Below are 26,187 nucleotides of genomic sequence, written 5' to 3'. Positions count from 1 at the left end.
AACAAACAATGCCAGAACCACTATTAGGTCATCTCTAGGCAGAAAGTGACTCAGAGCCTACATTACTCTCTCCCTGAAAGTATACTGTAGGCACTGAAACTACTACCCTGAGTCTGTGCTATCAAATTCCTTAAGTTAGAAAGTTTTAAAACCAGTCTGTGTGGGAGTATTTCATTTACAGATAGAGACTTGGTTGTTTATACATTTTCATACTTGATTTTTAGGGTGTAATAACTATGTTTTAAAATTCATGGTGGTTTTGAATACTGTTGGATAATTGTGCTAAAATGGTATATCCATTCCTCCTAGGAAACAGAAATTATAGAAAGGTAGTGTTTTTCAGATCTGACATCTTTGAGTCATTGCAGTTTCAATATAAATGCAATAGGAAAAGTGACATTCATGTTTATGATATTTTCTATAAATAAATTAGAATGTACTGGAGGCCTGATATAAAGTGGGATGACTAAACTTCAGTAAGATCTTGTTTTCAATTCAAAATAAATTTTAAATCGAATTATGCACCTCTAAGTTCAGAGACAATAAACATTAACCAACACAATTAATAAGTTCTATTTCTTGAAATTTCGGGAACATTGATAGTCTCACCTACTGGATGAACAACAGCTAAAATTTTTGGTCATGGATTCTTGCTAAAATATCACTTTCCCAAAGAAAATTAATGTTATGAATTTTCACTGATTGTTATTGATCATGCAGAATATAACAACCATGATAAAAAGAGTAGGAAAAACATGATATCTCATCTGTAAGGGCATGTGGAAAGTAGGAAATGCTAATAAAAATAACTACCATTATTTCCCAAGTTAACATAATATAACAGAACAAAAATATTTCATAACAATATTTTCTAGGCTCATTCTTTTTTTTTAATATAATTTTTTATTTTTTATAAACATATATTTTTATCCCCAGGGGTACAGGTCTGTGAATCACCAGGTTTACACACTTCACAGCACTCACCAAAGCACATACCCTCCCCAATGTCCATAATCCCACCCCCTTCTCCCAAACCCCCTACCCCAGCAACCCTCAGTTTGTTTTGGGAGATTAAGAGTCACTTATGGTTTGTCTCCCTCCCAATCCTATCTTGTTTCATTTATTCATCTCGTACCCACTTAAGCCCCCATGTTGCAACACCACTTCCTCATATCAGGGAGATCATATGATAGTTGTCTTTCTCTGCTTGACTTATTTCGCTAAGCATGATACGCTCTAGTTCCATCCATGTTGTTGCAAATGGCAAGATTTCATTTCTTTTGATGGCTGCATAGTATTCCATTGTGTATATATACCACATCTTCTTGATCCATTCATCTGTTGATGGACATCTAGGTTCTTTCCATAGTTTGGCTATTGTGGACATTGCTGCTATAAACATTCAGGTGCATGTGCCCCTTTGGATCACTACGTTTGTATCTTTAGGGTAAATACCCAATAGTGCAATTGCTGGGTCATAGGGCAGTTCTATTTTCAACATTTTGAGGAACCTCCATGCTGTTTTCCAGAGAGGTTGCACCAGCTTGCATTCCCACCAACAGTGTAGGAGGGTTCCCCTTTCTCCGCATCCTCGCCAGCATCTGTCATTTCCTGACTTGTTGATTTTAGCCATTCTGACTGGTGTGAGGTGATATCGCATTGTGGTTTTGATTTGTATTTCCCTGATGCCGAGTGATATGGAGCACTTTTTCATGTGTCTGTTGGCCATCTGGATGTCTTCTTTGCAGAAATGTCTGTTCATGTCCTCTGCCCATTTCTTGATTGGATTATTTGTTCTTTGGGTGTTGAGTTTGCTAAGTTCTTTATAGATTCTGGACACTAGTCCTTTATCTGATATGTCGTTTGCAAATATCTTCTCCCATTCTGTCAGTTGTCTTTTGATTTTGTTAACTGTTTCCTTTGCTGTGCAAAAGATTTTGATCTTGATGAAATCCCAATAGTTCATTTTTGCCCTTGCTTCCCTTGCCTTTGGCGTTGTTCCTAGGAAGATGTTGCTGCGGCTGAGGTCGAAGAGGTTGCTGCCTGTGTTCTCCTCAAGGATTTTGATGGATTCCTTTCGCACATTGAGGTCCTTCATCCATTTTGAGTCTATTTTCGTGTGTGGTGTAAGGAAAGGCTCATTCTGATAACTCTTTTCTACATTCAAATTTAAAGGTTGAGGCATGTGGTATATATTACACAAAAACCATCCCAAGGAATTCATTAAAAAAAAAAAAAACTCTTAATAAAGGACAAATCCAAAGGAATTTCTTTTCTAATTTAATTAACAAATTATAAATCGACTTACCTATTTCATCACAGTGTATCAGGCACCAATAATATTTTTTAATCGTCATACCTGATGCAATAGTTACCATCTTTCAGACATACTGATCATGAACAAGCAAATAAACAAGAGCACTGTAGCTTAAGATCTACCTGCATAAATATAGGACTACTTCAGACAATCTCTTCACCACAACATAGCAATGAATAGAAATCATACATGCTCTGTAATGGACATACAGATGAGATAGAAGGGGATGGGTGTTACTATATGCAGAATCTTTATTAATTACATTGTAAAACATAATATGGAAAAACAGAATACAATTTTAGAAATACCCAGGTCACCATCATTGTTTCATTTTTATATGTGTAGATAAGGAGTTTAGTAAACAATCCATGACTATTCAACTTCTTATATTTTGAAAATTTTAGCAACAGTAACAAACCTAGCAACTAGAAAATTGTATCTATCTGCAAAATACAGCTTTGCCAGCATGGTAGAGGAAAAGCAAAACAAAATAAGTAAGAAAAGTTTAACATTTCACAAGAGTTTTACTTTTATATTTTTATTTATTATTTTTTATTTTTCACTTATTATTTACTTCTATTTTCTACTTTATTTTAATGAAAATGCCATGACCATAACATAAGAGCAGAATTAAACCAACATGAGAAATTATTTTTTTCATAAGTTATAATAAACTAGCTTGGTGATTAATTCAAAAATTATATTACAAACTTCAGTGTTCTTGCAGTAAGTATCACTTCATAAACAAATGAGTCAGGAGTCATAAACTAAAGATGATTCTAAATGTTATTTAGAGAGACATTCTGTTCTTAATATATTTCAAATATTCTACACAAGGCAAAGTGGATCCAAGTAATCTGTAGGCAAAATAAGATTTTAGAGAAGTATATATTTCCAACAGTATTTATAAAATATTACCTTTATGTAAGGCATCATCCTGGACTTTGTGGAAAACATACAAAGGAGTAAGAAGTGGCCCTTCAAGAAACACATAGAATATCAAGGTTTAACATGAAGCAGCATGTCTTCTCTAAGTAAAAAAACATTGTACCAACTGACTTTACTGAAACTTTATATTTATTGCTCTCGTTTTAGGTCATATTGTCCTTCTGCATGCAGGCTGCGATAACAGACATGATATAGACTGAATAGCTTATAAAGAACAGAAAACAAGAAAGCTTATTTCTCACAGTTCTAGAACTGAGAAGTTCAAGATTAAGGAATGGGCATATCCAGGGAGAGCCCACTTCCTCATAGATGGCTATCTTCTCACTGTAAATGTACATGATGAATGAAGCAAGAGAACTCTCTGGGGTCTCCTTTAAAAGGACTGTAATCCCACTTATGACCTAATCACCTCCCAAAGGCCCCTATGTTTTAATACTATCACTTCCAGAGTTAGATTTCATAATATGATTTTGGGAGACATAAACATTCACACCATAGTATATATAAACAAAAAAAGACACAGAAACAAGAAACAACAAAAATTATTTTAACTACCTATTATTTTCAACTACATAAAATTTTAATTTGTTTCTATATAATATTAAATAACTCATTTGAGTGATTCACTTATATCCAATGCATCTGAGTGCAATTAAATTTGCTTACCCAACATATCCAGCAGCATATTTCTTCGGACTATCCCATTCCCCACCTTACAGGATTTACCACAATTAGAAGACAGGGGATAGAGGATAGATAGATAGATGTATACATAAACACACTTGTACATACACATATGCATACTTTTTCCTGTTAATGATACTCATGCAAATAAAATTTAAGCTCAAGGAAACCTGTCTTGTGTGTTACTTAATATCCAGTTTTTAGTCAACATCCAAAAACAAATAATCCAATAAAAACATGGATAGAAGACATGAACAAGTGTTTCCCCAAAGAACACATTCAAATGTTCAGTAGATACATGAAAAGATGTCCATCATCATGTATCATCAGGAAATTGCAAAGCAAAACTAGAAAGAGATACCACCTCACACCTGTCAGAATGGCTAAAATCAACACTACAAGAAACAAAAGGTGTTGGAGAGGATGTGAAAAAGTAACACTAGTGGGGGCTGCCTGGGTGGCTCAGTGGGTTAAGCCTCTGCCTTCAGCTCAGGTCATGATCTCAGGGTCCTGGGATCAAGTCCCACATCGGGCTCTCTGCCAGGCATGGAGCCTGCTCCCTCCTCTCTCTCTCTACTTGTTATCTCTCTCTGTCAAATGAATAAAATCCTAAAAAAAAGAAAAAGAAAGAAAAAGTAACAATTGTGAACTGTTGGTGGTGATGCAAACTGATACAGCCATATTGGAAAACAGTATGGAATTTCCATAAAATTTAAAAATAGAAGTCCTTTGTGATAAACAATCCTGTTGGTGTGTATTTACCCAATGAATATAAGAAAACTTATTCAAAGGGATGCTAGCACCCCTATGTTTATAGAAGCATTATTTATAAAGCTAATATATGGAAAGAGCCCAGGTATCCATCAATTGATGAATGAATAAAGAATAAGTGGTATGTATATACAATGGAATATTATTCAGCCATAAAAAAGACCGAAATCTTGTCATTTGCAATAACATGGATGGAACTAGAGAGTATAATGCTAAAAGTGAAATAAGTCAGTCAGAGAAAGACAAATACCTTTACTCATATATGGAATAAAAGAAACAAAACAAACAAGCAAAAGGGAAAATAATAAGACATAGAAAGAGAAGCAAAGCAAGAAACAGATATTTCATTACGGAGAACAAACTGATGGTTACTTGAGAGGATCTGAAAGGAGTGATGGATTAAATAAGTGATGGGGGTTAATTAGAGCACTTGTCATGATGAGCACTGAGTGTTATATGTTATATTGTACACATGAAACTAATACAACCATATATGTTAACTAACTGGATTTCAAATGAAAACTTTTTTAAAATACCCAGTTTTTAGCTCACATTCTGGCTTACAAAAGGGATTTAGTCAGGAATTTGGAGATTAGTTAATGAACAAATAAAGGGGTGAACAGGCAGTTGTTAGATAAAATTACTATCCTTTCTGGCATGATCTTATACCTTTTATCTAGAATTATTTTTAGCACTTTAGACTCTTCCTATTTTATTTTGAGTCATTAAACAAAAATTCCCTCAAAGGACCTTAGACTCCATCCAATTTGAGCAACAGTGTGAGAGAGGAAATGGTTTCCAGGAGGAAAAAAAAAAAAAAAAAGATGAAACTACTTTTGTTTACTAGTGAATGCATAGTTCTTCCACAGAAGAAGCTCTAAATGGTCATGGCTCCAGCTTTATATGTGTTCAGTCATATGTTCAGAAGTAGGTAACACTATCAAAAAATATAAGGCATCTGAGATTATTTTCCCTTATTTGAAAGCTGGTGTATGAGTCTGCCGTGGTTTCTTGGGTGTTGATAGAAGACGCAGACTCATGGTTCAGAAATAATATAGTTTATTATTCACAGCAATAGAAGTAGTCAGAATATTAACAGTTTTGTGTGTGTGTGTGTGTGTTTGTGTGTAGGGGTGGGAGTTATATATCAGTTCTGAGCCTCAGTTCCCACAAGAAGAATCAAAACAGAGGCAGATAATATTTGCAAACACAACAGGTTAAGTTAAAAAAAAGATACTATTTCTGTCTTCCAAGTCTATTCAATACAACCATCTTCAAAGGATAGTCTAGAACAAATAATAAATGCAGAAATGTAAGCAACCAATTAAAAAGTGTCTCCCAAGAAACACACTTTGAGAGTCTTCATTTGACAAAAATACTATAGGATGTTACATGGATCGGGTGCATTGAATACTGGAAGGTTAAAATTACAAGGGACCAAATATTTTTAAGCAGTTCTGGCATCCAGTAGAGTTCAAATACGTTTTATAAGATTGAGGAAAGAAGCCATCAAAACCTGGGCCCAAGCCTCTGCCTTCGGCTCAGGCCATGATATCAGGGTCCTGGGATCGAGCTCCGCATCAGGCTCTCTGTTCAGCAGGGAGCCTGCTTCCCCCTCTCTCTCTGCCTCTCTGCCTAGTTGTGGTCTCTGTCAAATAAATAAATAAATAAAATCTTAAAACAAAACAAAACAAAACAAAAAAAACCTGGGCTCAATTTTCCCAAAAGTATGATTCTGATTCTAGTCTCTATGATGTTATTCCTTGAAGACAATGTCTCTAGTTGAGTTGAATTAGTTTACTAAAGAGCACACCCCCATTTGTTGTAGGCGATGAACAATATGCAAGAGGCAAAATGCCACATGGAAGCCACCTGGTCTTCAGTGGAATATAGAATCAGTTCCTTTGGGATGAATTTGTTCCACATTTGACTTCCCACTTAAGGGAGAATAAGAGTACCTTCTAATAGATTTTAAATAGGAAATGACAATGGAAGCTTATGCAAGATTATAAAATGGGAAATTTCATTTAGATAAGCAATCATTTCAAAGTCATCTTCTTAATATTACAGACTCTTCACATAATCATAATTTTATTTTGGTATTACATGGTAATTTCAAATATAGTAAATATAAAGAATTTACCTCTGTAATTATAGCGAGTCTGGTCATAGTTTGATGGCAACAAAACTTCGATTTAGAAGTATGGTCTACCAATTATTAATACATTTGGAAATGGTTTGTCATCTTCACTCCACTTGTCTCACTAAAACAGTGAGCCAAACAAGTAGGTCCATGCTGTTTACTATGGTCAAAATGGGTTGCTTTTGTGCTTGGTAAAGAAGCAGTCATATTTTGGAAGAAGAAACTGAGGCTATTAATATTTTCAACTTATTTTCAGAAAAGGAAAGAAAGGATAATCTAAGCTAAAGCCAAAATCTAACACAAGGTGGCAGGAGAATGATCTTTTCCCAGATAAAGGGTTTTTCAACTTAGCCATGTTAGGAGGAAGAAGAGATGAGACATTGTGGACTTGACTAAGGTTTGTACACTGTTCAAAAAGTTTTCAAAATAATGTGTATTATTTTTATTCTTTTAGTTGAGACAAAACAAACAAACAAACAAAAAACCACTAATGAGCTTACTCTTAAAAGGAGGTAAACAAGAAACTAGCAAAGATTGTTAGGTATTGTCCCCCTCCTTTTTTTTAATTATGTTATGTTAGTTACCATACAATATATCATTAGTTTTTGAAGTAGTGTTCCATGATTCATTGTTTGTGTAAAACACCCAGTGCCCCATGCAATATGTGCCCTCCTTAATACCCATCACCAGGCTCATCCATCCCCACATCCTTCTCATCTTTAAAACCCTCAGTTTGTTTCTTGGGGTCCATAGTTTTTCATGTTTCATTTCCCCCTCCAATTCCCCCACTTCATTTTTCCTTTCCTTCTCCTAATGTCCTCCATGCTATTCCTTAGGTTCCACAAATAAGTGAAACCGTATGATGATTGACTTTCTCTGCTTGACTTATTTCACTTAGCATAATCTCCTCCTCCTTCATCCTTTCTGATGGCTGAGTGATATTCCATTGTATCCATAGATCACATCTTCTTTATCCGTTTGTCTGTTGAAGGGGATCTTGGCTCTTTCAACAGAATGGCTATTGTGGACATTGCTGCTACGAACACTGGGGTGCATATGGCCCTTCTTTCCAGTAAAATAGAGCTAGCCTATGACCCAGCAATTGCACTACCGAGTATTGACCTCAAAGATACAGATGTAGTGAAAAGAATTAGGTATTGTTAAAGCACAAATGCAGGGGATAGAAGTTATGGTACAGAAGAGGGAAGGGCAACCATATGGCAGAGTAGAATAAAGTAGCTCAGGAAGAGATTAGTCATATCCAGATATTGTAAGGCATGTGGGGTTGGCAGGGAGAGCATGAGAAATCATGAGAGCAGAGAGAGAAAATGGACCAGGCAGAGGAGGTTTATAACATTTTAACATCTAAGGTAAGCATATGCAAAGAAGAATAGGGAAAGAAATAAAAGTTTTTATAAGACTCAATACATAAGGAATAACGTGGAGGACACTGGGAGATGGAGAGAAGTGTGCTGGGAGAAATTGGAGGGAGAGACAAACCATGAGAGACTGTGGACTCTGAGAAACAAACTGAGGGTTTTGAAGAGGAGGGTGGCAGGTGGTTGGGTGAGCCCAGTAGTGGGTATTAAGGAGGGAATTTATTGCATGAAGCACTGGGTGTGGTGCATAAACAATGAATTTTGGATCACTGAAAATAAATTAAAAGAAAAAAAAAAGACTGACTACAGACATGGACCTCAGTGTAACACAGATATGGAACTCAATGTAATACCAGCCACTTCCCACCGACACACACAGACTATGATAATAATAAATAATAATGCAATTAAGAAAATTGCCTGCCAAATAATTTTCCTCTTTTTTATTTTTATGATTATTATTTTTATTTTATTTTTAAAGTTTTTATTTAAATTCCAGTTAGCTAAAATAAGGTTAATATTAGTTTCAGGTGTACAATATAGTGATCAACACTGCCATACAATGGCTTAAATAAAAAAATGAAAAAAAATTTTTAAAGATTTTATTTTTAAAAACCTCTACACCCAAGGTGGATTTCAAATGTACAACGCCAAGATCAAGAGTTACATGTTTTACTGACTGATCCAGCCAGGCACCCCAACAAATAAAATTTTATAAAATTGTTGAGTTTGTGGGAATCTCATTTGCTCAGTCAGTTAAGTGTCTGCCTTTGGCTCAGATCATGATCTCAAGAGTCCTGGGATTGAGCCCCATATTGCTCATGCTCTCTCTCTCTCTCTCTCTCACTCTCTCTGGCTTTTGCTCTCAAATAAATAAATAAAATATTTTTTAAAAAAATTATTGAGTTTGTTTAACTAGTTTTAAACTAGTATACAGAGATGAAGATAAAGTATGATGTCATGGCAGGGAAAAATACAACTTACACGTTTTAAAAATAAAATGTGCAATGCAAGCTACATCACTTCTTTTATCACCACACTGGGACTTTCCCTACTGAGTTGTTGTAATGTAAGGACCTATTTTACATTTTTATATTTTAGCAAGAGGCTTTCATTGAGGTTAACCCTTAAACTGTCCTTGCTCCCCTTCCCCCAGGGGATTCACTTAAAAACAAGTCCTGGAAATCAGCTCCAGGTAACAAAGCCCATATACAAGGGTGGGTCAGGCCAGGTGGAGACATCAATCAGCGGGGTGGGGGGGGGGTGGCGGTGTTTGCATTTTGTCTCCCTAGATACTAAGGAGTATGCCCCACTCCTCCACCCTTTGGGAACCTTTTTGGCACCAATCCTAATCAAGGTGTAATAGGCTGGGTCAAATGTCTATACTAGGGTAAATTGTACCTCAATTGGTCACCTAGCCTCACTGTGGAGTTTCCTGTGTGTGTTAAAATCTCATTGGTCACCTGTGCGTGGCCAGGCCTGACTGCATGGCCTTTGCCCTTAAAAGCTAGACTGTGAAACAGAGAAGGGTTGCCTTCTCTCATAAGAGGTGTGGCCCCGAACGTTCGGTTAGATTCTTGATGCTTGGCATGAAATAAAGCTTTGCTTGACCTTCGCTTTACATCAGTCTCGCTCCTATAATCATAAACCCATTATTGGGGCATAACAGTATTAATCTTATAGTTATAAGTCCACAATGCATCCATCATCCATCCTACCCTTTAACATTCCCCTTTGGACAGACCCATGATCTAGAACAAGCCTTATTTTATAGTGCCTTGTAGGAGATTTTTGCTGCTGCCTAAATTGCCTACTTTCCTCTCACCATTACCACGGAAATTGGGTCCACTGAAACAAAGGGGTAGTGTAAGAAATTAACAACTTCCATAAATCTCTTTAAATAATACAGTATAAGATAGTGATACCTTTTTTTCTGCCACATAACCAATTCTTGCAAGAATAAGGTCCTATAAGAGAATTTACAACACATGCTAGCATTATCCTACTGGACCCAGATCATTTGTATGTTTCTCTGTCTCTGAGAAATGTAGTTATTTACATGACTGAAACATACAAATTGTTTGATATGACTACTAATATCACCTACATTATTTTAATATGTTTAAGGCTTCTGAAATACATAGGTTTTGCAAACACTTATTAAGAATCTTGTATATATCAAACACTTTAAAAATCTCTGCTTTAAAAAAAAAAAAAACAAAAACAAAAAAGCTCTACCTCAATGGAACTTTGAGTCTGAAAAAGATACAGGCAATATACAAGGCAACAGATAGAATAATTACATATTTGATTATATACTTGGAGGATGTCACATTAAATTGATATGAAAATGATGAGAAGGATCTGAATTTCTTGTCAAAATTTTTGCCTTAAACGAAATTGATATTTAGGGAAAGTTTTTACTGAAAGAGGTCCTGTGTCAACCAAAAATGTTGAACCATGATCTGACTAAATTTTCCAGTTGTGATCATTGCTTTGTTTAGCTGTCTTATATTAAGACTGAATTTAGTAATTCAGTCTCAGATTTCAGTCTTTTTTTTAAGAATTTATTTATTTATTAGAGAGAGAGAGAGTGGGCGGGGATGTGCAGAGGGAGAGGAAGAACCAGACTCCTTGTTGAGCAGGCAGCTGATGCAGGACTGGATCCTAGTACCCTGGCATCATGACCTAAGCTGAAGGAAGACAACCAACTGAGCCACCCAGTCACTCTAGACTGTAAACTTCTTAAAGGTAAAAAGTTTATTCTTCTAGTAGTTCCACAGACATTTCTAACATCCATAAGAAAGCATGTACTGATGTAAAATGCCAGAAAATCAAATTATTTAAAAAAGAAAGAAAGAAAAGATATATCTGGATAAAGAGAAAAACAGAAAATCTAATAATACATTGAATTATTAGAGCAAAGAGTGGAGGAAGAGAAAATAAATATGAAATAGAGATTTCCATTAAAAGAAAAAATTTGAATAAGGCAGGAGATTTAGAAAATTATTATGACAGACTTGAGAAAAAAATAAAATAGGAATTTTTAGAAAATAGCAATGAATGAAAAGGTAAATTGTTCCTACCTCTATAATACTAGCTGTTTATTGTTGTTGTTGCTAATTTACCTATTTAAGCTAATAAACAAAGAAAGGTTTCATTTAGGGATAAGGTATATATATATATATATATATATATATATATATATTTATATATATAAATATATATATATATTTCCATTTACTGATAAGGTGTATATATATATATATATATATATTTTAATTTTAATTGTTAGAAAATGTGTCACAGAAATTGTTTAAACTTTAAGATACAGATGCAACATATAATGAACTACATTGTTTGAATGTCTAATTTTTAAATGCTGTTAGAGGAAACTTGGTGGAAATGTTCTTATGTGGTTGTGTTTCTGGAACTAAGTATATTTATTAATAAGGAATAGTTTAAAATTATGAAATGACCAGGAGTGGACAATTTTCCTAATCCTATCAGCTCTTTGCAGCTCTTTTATTAGGCCCCTTTAGGGGAATATCAGGTTTATTTATCTAATTAAATTTATCTAATTAAATTTTATATTAACGTGCTTTTGACTTTTGGCCTTTCTCTTCCTTCTGTTCTTTTTTTTACCCCTAAATTACATGTTTCTGTTTAACAGCTACTATCAATTCTTTGATATGAATTCTCAACATCAATTTACTAACTCCAGAGATGAAGCAGCATCAATATTTAGAAGCTAAGAATACAAAGCCTTGGGCATCTGGATGGCTCAGTCAGTTAAGCATCTGCTTTCAACTCAGGTGGTGATCCCAGGGTCGTGGGATGGAACCCCAGGTTGATCTTTCTGCTCAGCTGGGAGCCTACTTCTCCCTCTCCCTCTGCCTGCAGCTCCCTTTGCTTGCGTTCTCCCTCTCTTTGTCAACTAAATAAAATAAAATAATGTAAATAATACATGTATTTATTTATTAAAATGCAATTATTACACAATACATAATGTATTGCATAATTATAATAATGATTAAATAATTTACTAAATATTTATATTAAATATATCAATTTAATTAAATATATATTTTTTAGAATTTAAAATATTTCAAATTTAGAGTATTAAATATTAAATCATTAAATAATAAATAAATAAACATAATTAAATAAAATAATTTATTTATTAAAATGAATAAAATAATGTTAAGTCATTATCTGAGCATGTATTTTTAAATAGTCTAAAATAAACCATCTAATAAAGTCTAAAGACATTGAGTTCAGATATTTATACAAGTTAACCCAGACACTCAACCCACAGACAGTTTCAAAACATTTGTTTTTATCTACTACTCAAAATACGATTGTAATGTATTTATTTATAACTTGGACATAGCAAGGAAACTTGGAAGAAAAGGAGACATTTGCTTTTAATACTTGAAAATTATTTTGTTGATTAAAAAAATAAAAACCTTAACACAGGAACATTTCTTCTTAAATAACACTGTGAAGTTTCTGAGTCGCATTCTATTAAACGTGCTGATAAAATGGCCTCAGTTACTCATTTAAGTTATTAGCTGAATGGGTAACAAATGAAGTAGAGAGCTTTTTAATTATTTATGAATGTATTGCTTGTGGATGGAGTGCCACATAGAGTTACCTCTCTTTTTGACTTTGTTTTGTGAGCAGCAGTGGAATCCATGAATGAGATTAAACATAAGGACATTCACAGAAATTCTTAATGAACTTCTGGGGAAGGGCAGTAAGTGCAAGGAAAAACTGCAGCAAGACTAATTACAAATTTCAAGTGGTCATCGCTTAATTATAGAAGCTTTTAAGTTCAAGTAATATATCTTTTTATGAGCCTATCATATTGTATTAATTACGACAAACTGCACTCTTGAACACTTATCTTTTCACATATTTCTTATTCTTAGTACTTAAAATTACCCTTATGATTGATAAGTAAATGGATTTTACTGACAATGCATTTATTTACATAAATAAATAATGCTGTTTATATATATAAAAACAATTGAATATGTGTATGTGTTCAATGAAAATTTTTTTCAAATTAACATCTTAATTCTACCACATTGGTTACAAATAGATATAGACTTTATAGATTCATCAAATATTTTATTCTCAAATTTATATCTCCTTTGTGAAGTAAATGAAACTGTATATATTAAATATAATCCTATCACATGTAACAGTTACTAGTGCATTCCAGGACATACATAGGTCAGGTTCTACTCAAGGCATCACGGATAACTGGACTTAAGTTTCTATACTAGGAGTCTTCTGTATATTTCTGTGGCTTTTATACTACAATCAGGAGGAAGAATTCTTTTGCTAAAAGCTTCCAAATGACTATGTGAGTAGATTATTTGTAGACCAGTGATATAATAATATAGTTTACTATGTAAAGCATGATAAAATAAAATGCTACTGCCATATTTAATTTGTTCAGTAAAGCATTCATTTATTTAACAAGCATTCATTTTCTTTTTTTTAAGATTTTATTTATTTATTTGACAGACAGAGATCACAAGTAGACAGAGAGGCAGGCAGAGAGAAAGGAAGGGAAGCAGGGTCCCTGCTGAGCAGAGAGCCTGATGTGGGGCTCTATCCCAGGACTCTGGGATCATGACCTGAGCAGAAGGCAGAGGCTTTAACGCACTGAGCCACCCAAGAGCCCCAAGCATTCATTTTCTTTATACAGAAGAGATAGAACAATATTATATAGTAGAAAATACAGTAAATAATCTAGAAACCTTGATCATTTTGTTTTGACAATTTTAGAACATAATATTAGCTAAAGTTCAAGTGCAAGTTATATTTGTATCATAGGAGGAAAAGTTAATTAAAAGTTTGTTTGTTACCATAGTTTAACACTTCAACAAAATGATAACGAGTCAAAAATTAATGAATATATGAAGTATACAATAAAAACAATAATCTTGAGTGTATGTGACTCACTGTAGGTATTGATAGGCTAGAAGTCAAAGGGAAAGTATCTATAGGGTTTGTTCAGTTCCATGCTCATCAGATTAATATGCTTTCTCATATTGCTTCCTTCACCACGTTAATTTGTCTAATGAAGTTTTCAAGAGTTAAAGACAGTGATAGGTTCATGGCTGGAGAGAAGGTACAGAATCTAAGATAGTCCAGCAGTGCTTATTATTTAAGAGAAAGACAGCATGGGAGGTGAGGGGTGGACGGAAAGGGATAAGAAGAGAGAATCTTAAGCAACCTCCTTGCCCAGCACAGAGCCTATAGGGGCTTCATCTCATCACCCTGAGATAACAACCTGAGCCGAAATCAAGAGTCAGATGCTTATCAAATTGAGTCACCCAAGTGCACCATTTTTTCCCTGTATCTTTATTTTCATCTCTTTCTGTAACTCAGTTTCCCTTCAAAATCAGGACTTGCATACACAACCTAAATAATTATTTTGGGATTTGATCACGTGGAAGAGGAGAGAATGAGAAGAGCTAAGTGGTCCAGGAGAAACATATATGAGTTCAGACTGAGTGGATTATGATTATAGACAACTGAGCATCAATCCTAATGCACAGAATACATCTCAGAATTATTTTCCTGAAACAAGAAAGAATCTGTTTAACCCACTGGCTTCTGCATCCTATCCACAGTGGTTAAAATTCATCCCAGAAGTAATTAATGTCCCTGACTTTACTATTACTGGGCATGAGAGAGGAGCTGAGTGGGCTTGGTCAGTGTCCCACCTAATGAAAGGCAGAGCAGATTCAGGCAAAAAAAATTATGAGTTCTTTCCAAATTAGATTTAATAGGATTCTATTTTTCACTTATGAATTCATTTTACATTTTATATTTTATCGATTTTTCTAAGCTTTGGCCAATATTCACTGCATTTTTGAATAGCCTTTATCTATTTTTGTAAATCATTTTTCTGCTACATTTGTTTAGTCATGGTTATCCATTTCTTCTTCCAAGTTTTTCAGATATGTGATATCATTTTCCAAATTAATTATTTAAAATGTTTATTTTTTATACTAAACTTCTATGAAAAACATTGATATATGTATTATGGCATATTGTTCCCCTTTTAACTTATTTTTAAAAATGTGAATGTGCCTCGGCAAATTCATATTGTTTCTTTTTATGTTTATGTAGATTCTTCATAATTTTCCCAAGTTCATTGGCTTATGGTTTATATTTTTTAAATAATTTTCCTACTGCCAATTAATAGATTTTTTTTTCCATTACATTGTCTAAGTTGCTATTGCCATTATAAGTAAAAAGCACCTGGAAATCTATATCCCTGTCCATTTTCCTCAAATCACTCATTATTTTCAGGATCTAGTTGGATTTTCTTACGGGTTCCAGGTGGACAAGCTTTTGAACTGGTGCTAATTATTATTTCTGTTTCTGGTTTCCTGCATTTACCAGCTTCAGGGATCATTTTTAACAATTATGATGAAATGAAGGCATCATATTCTTATTCTCAACTTCATTAATAATGATATTAGTATAACATGTCCTACAAGATAATAATAGATACATGTAAAATAATTTCATTGACCAAAAAAGTGGTGGAAAATGTAAATAAAACACAGTGGCAACCAACTAGTCATTTCAAGTTGAGCTATTTTTTCCCCTTTATCTCCCTGTCTCTTTAATTTCCTGTAGCACATTCCTACAAAGTATTTTAAGGTGTTTTATATGCACATACATAGAGATCATCATGGAGTCTAAATCTATTAATTTCTTGTCAGTTTTAAATATTTTAAGTATTGTTCATTCCTATGTCAGTTGTCTATTAACTTTTTCTCCACACTGTACTTAATTTCAAGGAAATATTTAATTTTAATATAAATTAATTAATCACTTTAATAAATATTTTTACCTTATGGATTAATCTTTGATGCTTATTTCTTAATTTTTTTAACTTTTAAAATTTTATTTAGAGAGAGAGAGAGAGAGAGAGAACAAGCACAAGCAGGGGAAGAGGGAGAGGGAGAGGGAGAAGAAGAAGCAGGTTCCCCACCAAGCAGGGAGTCAAGCTCAGTCTCAGGGCCTTGTGATCATGATCTCTGGTGAAGGCAGAGGCCTAGCTGACTGAGCCACTGAGTCTAATTGTTATCTTTGATATTTAAGGAAATACTTTATCATCTCTAATTGATCCCCTATGTCACAAATACAGTTTTCTCTATGGTGCTATTAATTTTATTGTCTTAAAATTAGACTCTTTTTCTAGAAGCATTTTTAATCAGTCTCTTAGGTCTATAATTTAGTTTTTATACATTTCATTTAGTATTTTATTTTATCTTCATCATCTCTGAGTATTCCTGACCAGTACTCATTGGTCAAATCTTTTTTATTAATCTATTCCAAAAATTTGTTTGTTTCTATAACATTTTGTTATTACTGCTGTCATTCTTAGGTTTTGCCTTTATATTCTTTTTGTTTTGTTTTGTTGTTTTATGCTTTGGTGTTTTTGTTGTATTGTTTTGTTTTTCTTTTGAATTAATACAATTAAACCTTTAGATTTCCTTCATACCTTTAATTATTGTCACTTATTTTCACAAATGATATTACCATAGTACAGTAATTCTAAATATTTCTGAATTAGCTGTATTATTTCTTTTTAGGTATCAAGTTAACTTCCAGTTACATGGACTTAATATTTTGGTCATTATATTCTAGTTTTATTGCCTTATCATTGGAAAATATAGCCTGATACTTAACTCTAGGGAATGATGTGGGAGAGCTAGGTTCTTGTCTCTTGGAGTCAAAGAAGGAATCTCGTGGGCAATGGAGAGTGAGTAAGTGACAGAAGTTTATCAAGTGAATATATAGAAAAAGCTCTCACAACTAAGAGAGGTCCCCACACAGTTAACAATGAGTGCCTTCAGGGTTTATTTTTTATAAAAAGGTAACCAGGCAACTTTAATCCTTTTAACATCTCTATCAATAACTCCTTCAGTGGCTTACCTCCTTTTTAGGGTCTGATTATTATTTTTTGGTTACAGGTGATTATCATAGAGACACCCACCCCACATGACCCACCCCATACACCTAGGGCAGGGTGGTCCTCCATCCCACATGCCTAGATCAGGGTGCTTTTCCCTGGGGCAGGGTGGTCCAATTTATCTCTTTACTCTGGTTTTCCCACACCACATTTTGGGGATTTCTGAGAGCCTGTTCACAAAGTTCCCTATGGATCTCTTCCTCCCTAGCTCCACCTGTCCGTTACTCATTTTGAGAGTTGATATTACCAAAGTACTGTAATTCTAAAAATTTCTGAATTAGCTGTACTATTTCATTTTAGGTATGAAGTTAACTTCCAATTATATGAATTTAATAATTTGGTCATTGTTTTCTAATTTTATTGCCTTATTCTTGGAAAATATAACCTGATATTTAACTCTAGGAATTTATTGGCATATACTTCTAGCCTAAATAATGGCCTGTTTGTGTAAATGTTCAACTTATGCTTATATACTTACTGAAGACTATTGTTTTGGGGTCAGGATGGCTACGTTTATTAATAGATCAGGACTATTAGATTCTCTAAATTTTGATGTCTCTTAATTTAATCTAATTAAATTATCAGTTAATGAAAGAAGTTAAATTTTTTATGTACTACTGCATCTAAACTTATCAAAGACTTTTACTATAATTAGACAAATATGTCATCCTGTTTTTATACCAAGTCTTACATTAAAAAAATCATACTATCTGAAATATTATTTCTTTATTATTATTATTATTATTATTTTAAAGATTGTATTCATTGGGGTACCTGAGTGGCTCAGTCAGTTAAGTTTCTAACTATAACTCAGGTGATAATACCCGGGTCCGGGGATAGAGCCCCGCAGGGGGTTCCCTGCTCAGTGGTGTGCTTCTCCCCCTCCCTCTGTTATTCTCCCTGCTGTGTGCATGTTTTTCTTTTCTCACTCTCTCTCAAATAAATAAGTAAAATTTAAAGATTATCTCTCTCAAATAAATAAGTCAAATTTTTTTTCTCAATGGGAGGGAGAAGCAGACTTTCCACTGAGCAGGGAGCCTGATGCAGGGCTCAATACCAGGACCCTGGGATCATGACCTGAGCTGAAGGCAGACACTTGAACCGACTAAGTCACCCAGGCACACCAGTTGTTTATTTATTTATTTATTTTTATTATGCATACGTTTTATCTCTCTTTTCTTCAAGTCTTTTTTTCGATCTTTTTACTTTTTTCATAAAACGGAATTATTTCAAGATGACTTGGTCATCCTCTTTTCCCCCACCCCATAGGTCATAGAGTACATTTTAATTGTTAAAATAATATTAGTATTTAAGTGCTGCCTACACAAATTAAGGCAAATTATCTGTGGTCTGTATTCCTGAAAATATTTTTTTTTTATTATGCCTTCCTATTCCAATGACATTTTATAAGGATCTAAAAGTTTACATTTGTGATTATTTTTTTCAAGATAATAAAGCTATTACTTCATTCTTTTTTATATCTGATGCTATTTAAAAATTTTCTGTTAGTCTGATTCTTGTTTCTTTATTAATGAATTCTTTTTTCCTCTCTAAAACTTATGATTTTTTTTTGTCTTTGGTATGTATGCCCTAGTGTGGGATTCATAGAGTCAACTATAGTTATGAATATTTTCTTTCTTTTCTTGTATGTAGGTTTTAATCCAGTGTCTTGACTATTTTATGCTTGAGAAATAGATGTACATTAATATTCAAATATTTCTTTCCTTTTTCTTCTTTCATTTAAAAAAAAGTCATTTATTTTATTTTATTTAAAAAATACTTATTTATTTATTTGGAGTAGAGGGGGGAGGTCATGAAGAGTGGCTGATTATATACTTTCAATTTGGGAGGAGGTTAGGGATAGCACAAGCCTCCAAGGTATTTTATAAACAAGGTTTCCAGGACCTTGAGGGGGCTAGCTATTGTTAGGGAAAGGTCATTTATTACTGTTTAGTAAAAACTTAGGGAAGAGACTCTTCTGATGTGTATCAGTGGGTATATGCTTGGGAGATGATTGCCAATGTATATCTTGAGGGCAGGGGTGGGAAGTAGAGATAAATAAGTTTCCAAAGTAATTTTTACATGTGAAAGTAGATTTTCAGTATCCTGGGGGGTGGACTAAGAATGCTTTTTGCCCTGAGTGGACGTGTCCACATTGAAGCAGCTGAGTCCCCAGAGGAACATCAAGGACTTGTCAACAGGCTATGAGTAGTAAGGAAATCTAATTTTTTCTCTAGCTTTTGTTCCACACACATCACCTACATCTTACACCTCTTTTATATTGATCATTTTAATGCGTTGCTGGTATCCAGATGACTATATCCTTAAGTGACTTCTTATCTCTATTGAATCCATTACGTATTCTATCCATTGTATTCTTAATTCAACTAGACTACATATATTTAATCTATTAGTACCACTAGGTTCTTATTCTTGTTTTTATTTCAAACTCTTTCCTTATTTCCTTATATTATTTATTGGGTATATTTTAAATCCCTGATATACTCACTTATTATATATAAGCTGTCAACCTTATTCTTATTTTGAGGTAGCTATGTATTTTTGGGTTTTAGGACATCATACCAACAATGCCAAATAATTTTCAGACAACAGCAGGATCTCCAAGAATTCAACTAAATTCTGACACTATCTACCTGAACATAGCGTAAGATTTCATCAGTTATGGGATCAGTCCTTCAAGACTATCTCCAACCCCACCTCAGATGCCAGTCTCACTGTAGGCCCCAGGTTATTATCTGTGCTTGTGACTGAGCAACTACAGGTTGGAGGTCCCAGTGGCCTACTTCTTACATTCCTTTAATTTGCTACAGGGACTCACAAAACTCAGAAAAATACTTAATTTATGTTTGCCAGCTTATTAAAAGATATAATAGAAGATTTAAATCAATAGATAGATAAAGAAGTGCACAGGGCAAGGTATGGAGAATGGGCACAGAGCTTCTATTACCTTCTCTAAGACTGCCACTCTTCCTGCCTTTTCATATATTTAACAAACTAAAAGCTTTCTGAACCCAGTCTTTTCAGGTTTTCTGTGGAGGCTTCATGACATAGTCATGACTGACTAAATCATTGTCATTTGCTGATCTAATCTCCAGCTCCTCTTCCCTCCCCAGATAATTCTGAATTGGGGGGAAGGGGAGGCATGTTGGGCAAAAAGTTATGAAGGCTTTCAACAAGTGGTTGGTCCTTCAGGCAAACAGCCCTTGCCTTGAGTGAGGTCTGAAGGTCACTTCATTAACATAACAAAACACACCTCTCTCACCCTTATCACAGGAAAGTCCAAGAGTTTTAGGAGCTGTGAGTCAGTAGCCATGGTTGAAAACCAAATATTCAGATGACCAAAATATATTTCTTGTAAACCACTATGTTACACTACATGCTTAAGTATTTAATTATGTGATCTTTTAAACTAATATTTTTCTAAGAGTATAAACTGTTCTGTCAGTAATCTGGATTGGGGAGTGATGTATTGCCAAATTTCTGTCGTTTTAGTCCAGGAAGTCAAAGAGAAACAACAGGAGAGCCCCTTAGGGCAGGAAGTTCAAAGTAACAATGTTGTCTACTACTCCCTTTTCTTGATTTTTTTTTAAACAAGCAAATCATCTGTTCAGAGTTGCAGTTTAAAGACAAGAACATGCGGAATTGGGAGAAAAAAATAGTTAAATTTGGAGACTTGCAGAGGTAGAATCAGAGTAGTGAAAGCCATTACAGTAACTGAACTAACTGAGGTCAGTCTTTGGTGAATGACAGAAACAGATGGAGTTGTCAAAGAAAGGAATCTTTGTTTACAACATACAAGGAGATCACAGGGAATAAGTTCCAAAGCCTTGACAGGAGAGAGATTTTGAACAGGAGAGAGATTTTTATTTAGTATTTAAGATGAATACTCAGAAGGGAGAGTTTTATTATCCCGTGTATGGTTGGTCATAAGGTTGTGGATGCATGCACATCCACATATGTATTTGTGCAATATGTATTGCATGTTCACCTGAATGAAGCTTGTATTCCACCGAGGGCAGAAACTTCAACGTTAGAGTAAAGCAGAGGTAACTGTTGGACAAGAGAAAGGGACTCTGAAGGCTTCAAGAGCAGATATAAACTAGATGGGGTCTTGGGCTCATTTTCTGGGACAAGGAATTCAAGGCCTTGATTACTTTTGAAATAGCACTCCTGACCCTGACACTGACTGTGAGCCGGCCCCAAACCCTAACCCAAGCCCTGACCCAACCATGACCCTGACACTGACTGTGATCCTGACCTGAACTGTAAACCTAAACCTAAGCCTGACACTGGCCCTGTTGTGGACCCTGAACCTAACCTAACTCTGATTACCGTAACTATGACTCATACCTAACCATGACCATGACCCTAACCCTAATCCTAGCCCTGACGCTGACCTAACCCTGACCCTAACCTAACCCTGATCGTGACTGTGAGCCTGACCCTAACTGTAAACCTAAAGGTTAAACTAATCATGACATTAATACGGACCCTGAACCTAATCCTAACGCTGACCCTGACCCTAACACTAACCCCTACCCTAAACCAAACCCTAACCCTGACCTTACGCTGTCTAACCCTAACCATAACGCTACTTCTAACTCTAACCCTAACCCCAATCCCAATCCCTTCGGCCAAAACCTAACTGTGACACTGAACCGAATATTGACCCTACACCAAAGCCTGAACCTAAACCTGAACCTGGCCCTGACCTTCACCTGACCCTGACCCTGACCCTAATCCTAACCATGACACTAACACTGACCACTACACATTCCTGTCCCTGACCCGAATGTGGACTTTAAACCAATACCTGAACCTGACCCTAAACCTGACACTGGCGCGAAACTTCACCCTGACCCTGACCCAGACCATGACCATAAACATAACCCTGACCCTAACAGTGACCCTGACCCTGACCTGAACAACAAACCTGACCCTGACTGTGAGCCTGACCCTAACTCTAACCCTAAATGTAGACCTGACCCTGACAATAACACAGGCCTCCCCCGAATCCTATCACTGAACCTAACACTAACACTAACCCCTAAACCTACCACGGACCCTGATCTTAACAAGTTCTAAACCTAACCGTCAAACAAACGCTAACCCTAACACAAACCCTAAACTTAAACAATAACCCTGACCCTATACCTGACTATGAACATAACCGTAAACCTGAACTTTGCCTATACCAGAACCTGACTCTACACCTGATCTTGTCCCTGAGCCTAATCCTAACCATGACCCTAACACTAACCACTCCATAACCCTGTCGCTGACCGGAATGTGGACTTTAAAACAATATCTGGTCCTGACCAGAAACTGACACTGGCCCTAGACTTCACCCTGAACCTGATCCTGGCAAAGACCATAAACCTAACCCTGACCCTAACAGTGACCCAGACCCTGACCCTAACACTAACCCTGATACTGAATGTGAGCCTGACCCTAACTCTAACCCTAAACGTAACCCTGACCCTGACACTAACACAGGCCCTGACCAAAACCTAACGCTGAACCTAAACCTAAAACTAACAACCTAACATTGTCCCTGACACTGATCCTAAACCGGTCTAACCCTAACCCTCAACTTACCTCTAACCCTAACCCTAACCCCACTTTAACAATAATCCTCACCGTCTCCATGACCCTGATGATAACCCTAACTCTGACCCAATCCGTGACCCTGAACAAAATCGTAACCCTAAAACTAAGCCTTATCCAGAACCTACTCATAAAACAGAACGTAAACATAAAGATCACCATGAACCTAACCCTGACCCTGACCCTAACCCTGACACTAAAACTGCCCCAAACCCATGCTGACCCTGACATGAACCTTGCCCCCAAACCAAAACTTGAACCTGACCCTAAATTTGACCATGACCCTGCCTAACCCTAAACCTAACCGTTACCCTAACACTGACCCTGACCCTGACTCTGACCGTAATGCTAACCGTGACCCTACTGTGAGCCTGACCCTAAACCTAACCATGAACCTAACCCTAACACTGACCCCTACCCTAAACCTAACGCTAACCCTGACCCCAAAGACGTCTAACCATAACCGTCACCCTAAGTCTTTCTTAACCCTAACCGTAACACTAACCTGGTCTAAACCCAGCTCTGTTCCCTCTAGCGGGGACAACAGCTGCACCCAGGCCTCCCAGGGGTTTGGGGGTGGCTATCTGGGGGTCACTGGATGGGCACTGCATTGAGAGGAGTGTGAGCCTTGACCAGCTTGGGGACCGGTGGCTCAGGGAGCTCTGCTGGAGCAGGAAGTTAAGTAAGGAGCAACCATGCAGTGGTGACCTCACTTCCCTGATGACAGAGCCGAACGGAATTGGAACCCACGTATCCAGGCACCCCATAACAGAGAAACCCCACCCTACCCAGCTCATTTCTAGGCACATCCTAAAGGAAGCGATGTGTTATTCTGCTGTACTGATGCCGAGAGGATGCAGGGAGAAGAGAGCTCGCCTGCCAGACAGGTCCCTTCCCTGGCAGGTCATATCAGCTTTCCCAACGTCTCAGGCCCTTTGGCTAATAAAATCAAAAGGTGACACCAGGGGGCTCAGAGTCAGAGAGTCCGACAATTCTGATCCACGGGTGTAACCCTAGATCACTTCCCTGTCTGTGTGTGTGTGTGTGTGTGTGTGTGCGTTTGTGTGTTAGTGTGTGCTCTGAGTGTTTGTGAGTCTGAGTGTAAAGAGGAGCTGGCCATGCCATCGTGGCTGGAGATGCCCCAAGCAGGATCAGGCTGATGAGGGGTTACAGGTCTGGTGGGCTATTCATGTTCACACTGCAGTTTAAGGCTGGTTACGTGAGATCGGCTGTAGGGTCTACACCCTTCTGCCCAGGGTTTACCCTGAGACCTTGAAGGGAGGGGTCCATACCCAGGAGCAGGGCTAACCTCAACAGTAGCCACTAACCCTGACCCTGACACTGACTGTGAGCCTGCGCCAAACGCTAACCCAAGCCCTGACCCTGACCCTGACCCTGACTGTGATCCTGACCTGAACCCTAAACCTAAACCTAAGCCTGACACTCACCCTGATGTGGACCCTGAACCCAAACTTAAATCTGACATTACTGTAAACATGACTCAAACCTAATCATGACACAGACCCTGACCCTAAACCTAACCCTGACGCTGACCTTACCCTGACCCTAACCGTAACCCTGACGGTGACTGGGAGCCTGACCCTAACCCTAAAACTAAAGGTAACTCTAACCATGACCCTAATACGGACCCTGAACCTAAACCTAACGCTGACCCTAACACTAACACTAAGCCCTACCCTAAACAAAACCCTAACCCTGTCCTTACGCTGTCTAACCCTAACCATAACCCTACTTCTAACTCTAACCCTAACCCCAATCCCAAAACCTACCATCAAAACCTAACTGTGACACTGAACCGAACATTGACCCTAAACCAAAGCCTGACCCTATACCTGACCCTGGCCCTGACCTTCTCCTGACCCTGACCCTGACCCTAATATTAACCATGACCCTAACACTGACCACTACATAATCCGGTCCCTGAACCGAATGTGGACTTTAAATCAATACCTGAACCTGACTGTAAACCTGACACTGGCACTAAATTTCACCCTGACCCTGATCCAGACCATGCCCATAAACCTAACCCTGACCCTAACAGTGACCCCGACACTGACCTGAACAACAAACCTGACCCTGACTGTGAGCCTGACCCTAATTCTAACCCTAAATGTAGACCTGACCCTGACACTAACACAGGCCCTCCCCCGAATCCTATCGCTGAACCTAACCCTAACACTTACCCCTAAACCTACCACGGACCCTGATCTTAAACAAGTTCTAACCCAAACCGTCAACCAAACGCTAACCCTAACACAAACCCTAAACTTTAACAATAACCCTGACCCTATACCTGACTATGATCATAACCCTAACCCAGAACTTTGCCTATACCAGACCCTGACCCTAAACCTGACCCAGGCCCTGAGCCTAAACCTAACCATGACCCTAACACTGACCACTACATAACCCTGTAGCTGACGCAAATGTGGACTTTAAACTAATATCTGGTCCTGACCGGAAACTGACACTGGCCCTAGACTTCACCCTGACCCTGATCCTGGCAAAGACCATAAACCTAACCCTGACCCTAAGAGTGACCCTGACCTGGACCCTAACACTAACCCTGATGCTGAATGTGAGCCTGACCCTAACTCTAACCCTAAACGTAACACTGAACCTGACACTAACACGGGCCCTGACCCGAAACCTAACGCTGAACCTAACCCTAAAACTAACAACCTAACATTGTCCCTGACACTGATCCTAACCCGGTCTAACCCTAACCCTCAACTTACCTCTAACCCTAACCCTAACCCCACTTTAACAATAATCTTGGCCCTCTCCCTGACCCTGATGATAACCCTAACTCTGACCCAATCCGTGATCCTGAACAGAATCGTAACCCTAAAACTAAGCCGGATCCAGAACCTACTCATAAAACAGAACATAAACATAAAGATCACCATGAACCTAACACTGACCCTGACTCTATCCCTAACACTAAAACTGTCCCAAACCTATCCCTGACACTGACATGAACCTTGCCCCCAAATCAAAACTTGAACCTGACCGTAAATCTGACTATGTCCATGCCTGACCCTAAACCTAAGCATTACCCTAACCCTCACCCTGACCCGGACTATGACCTTAATGCTAACCGTGACCCTACTGTGAGCCTGACCCTAAACCTAACCGTTACCCTAACACTGACCCTGACACCTACCCTAAGCCTAACGCTAACCCTGACCCCAAAGACGTCTAACCATAACCGTCACCCTAAGTCTTTCTTAACCCTAACCGTAACACTAACCTGGTCTAAACATAGCTCTGTTCCCTCTGG

The sequence above is a fragment of the Mustela lutreola genome, chromosome 3, assembly GCF_030435805.1.
Source record: "Mustela lutreola isolate mMusLut2 chromosome 3, mMusLut2.pri, whole genome shotgun sequence".
Classification (NCBI taxonomy): domain Eukaryota; kingdom Metazoa; phylum Chordata; class Mammalia; order Carnivora; family Mustelidae; genus Mustela; species Mustela lutreola.
The sequence above is the reverse complement of the archived record's forward strand: the minus strand, read 5'-3'. Positions refer to the sequence as shown.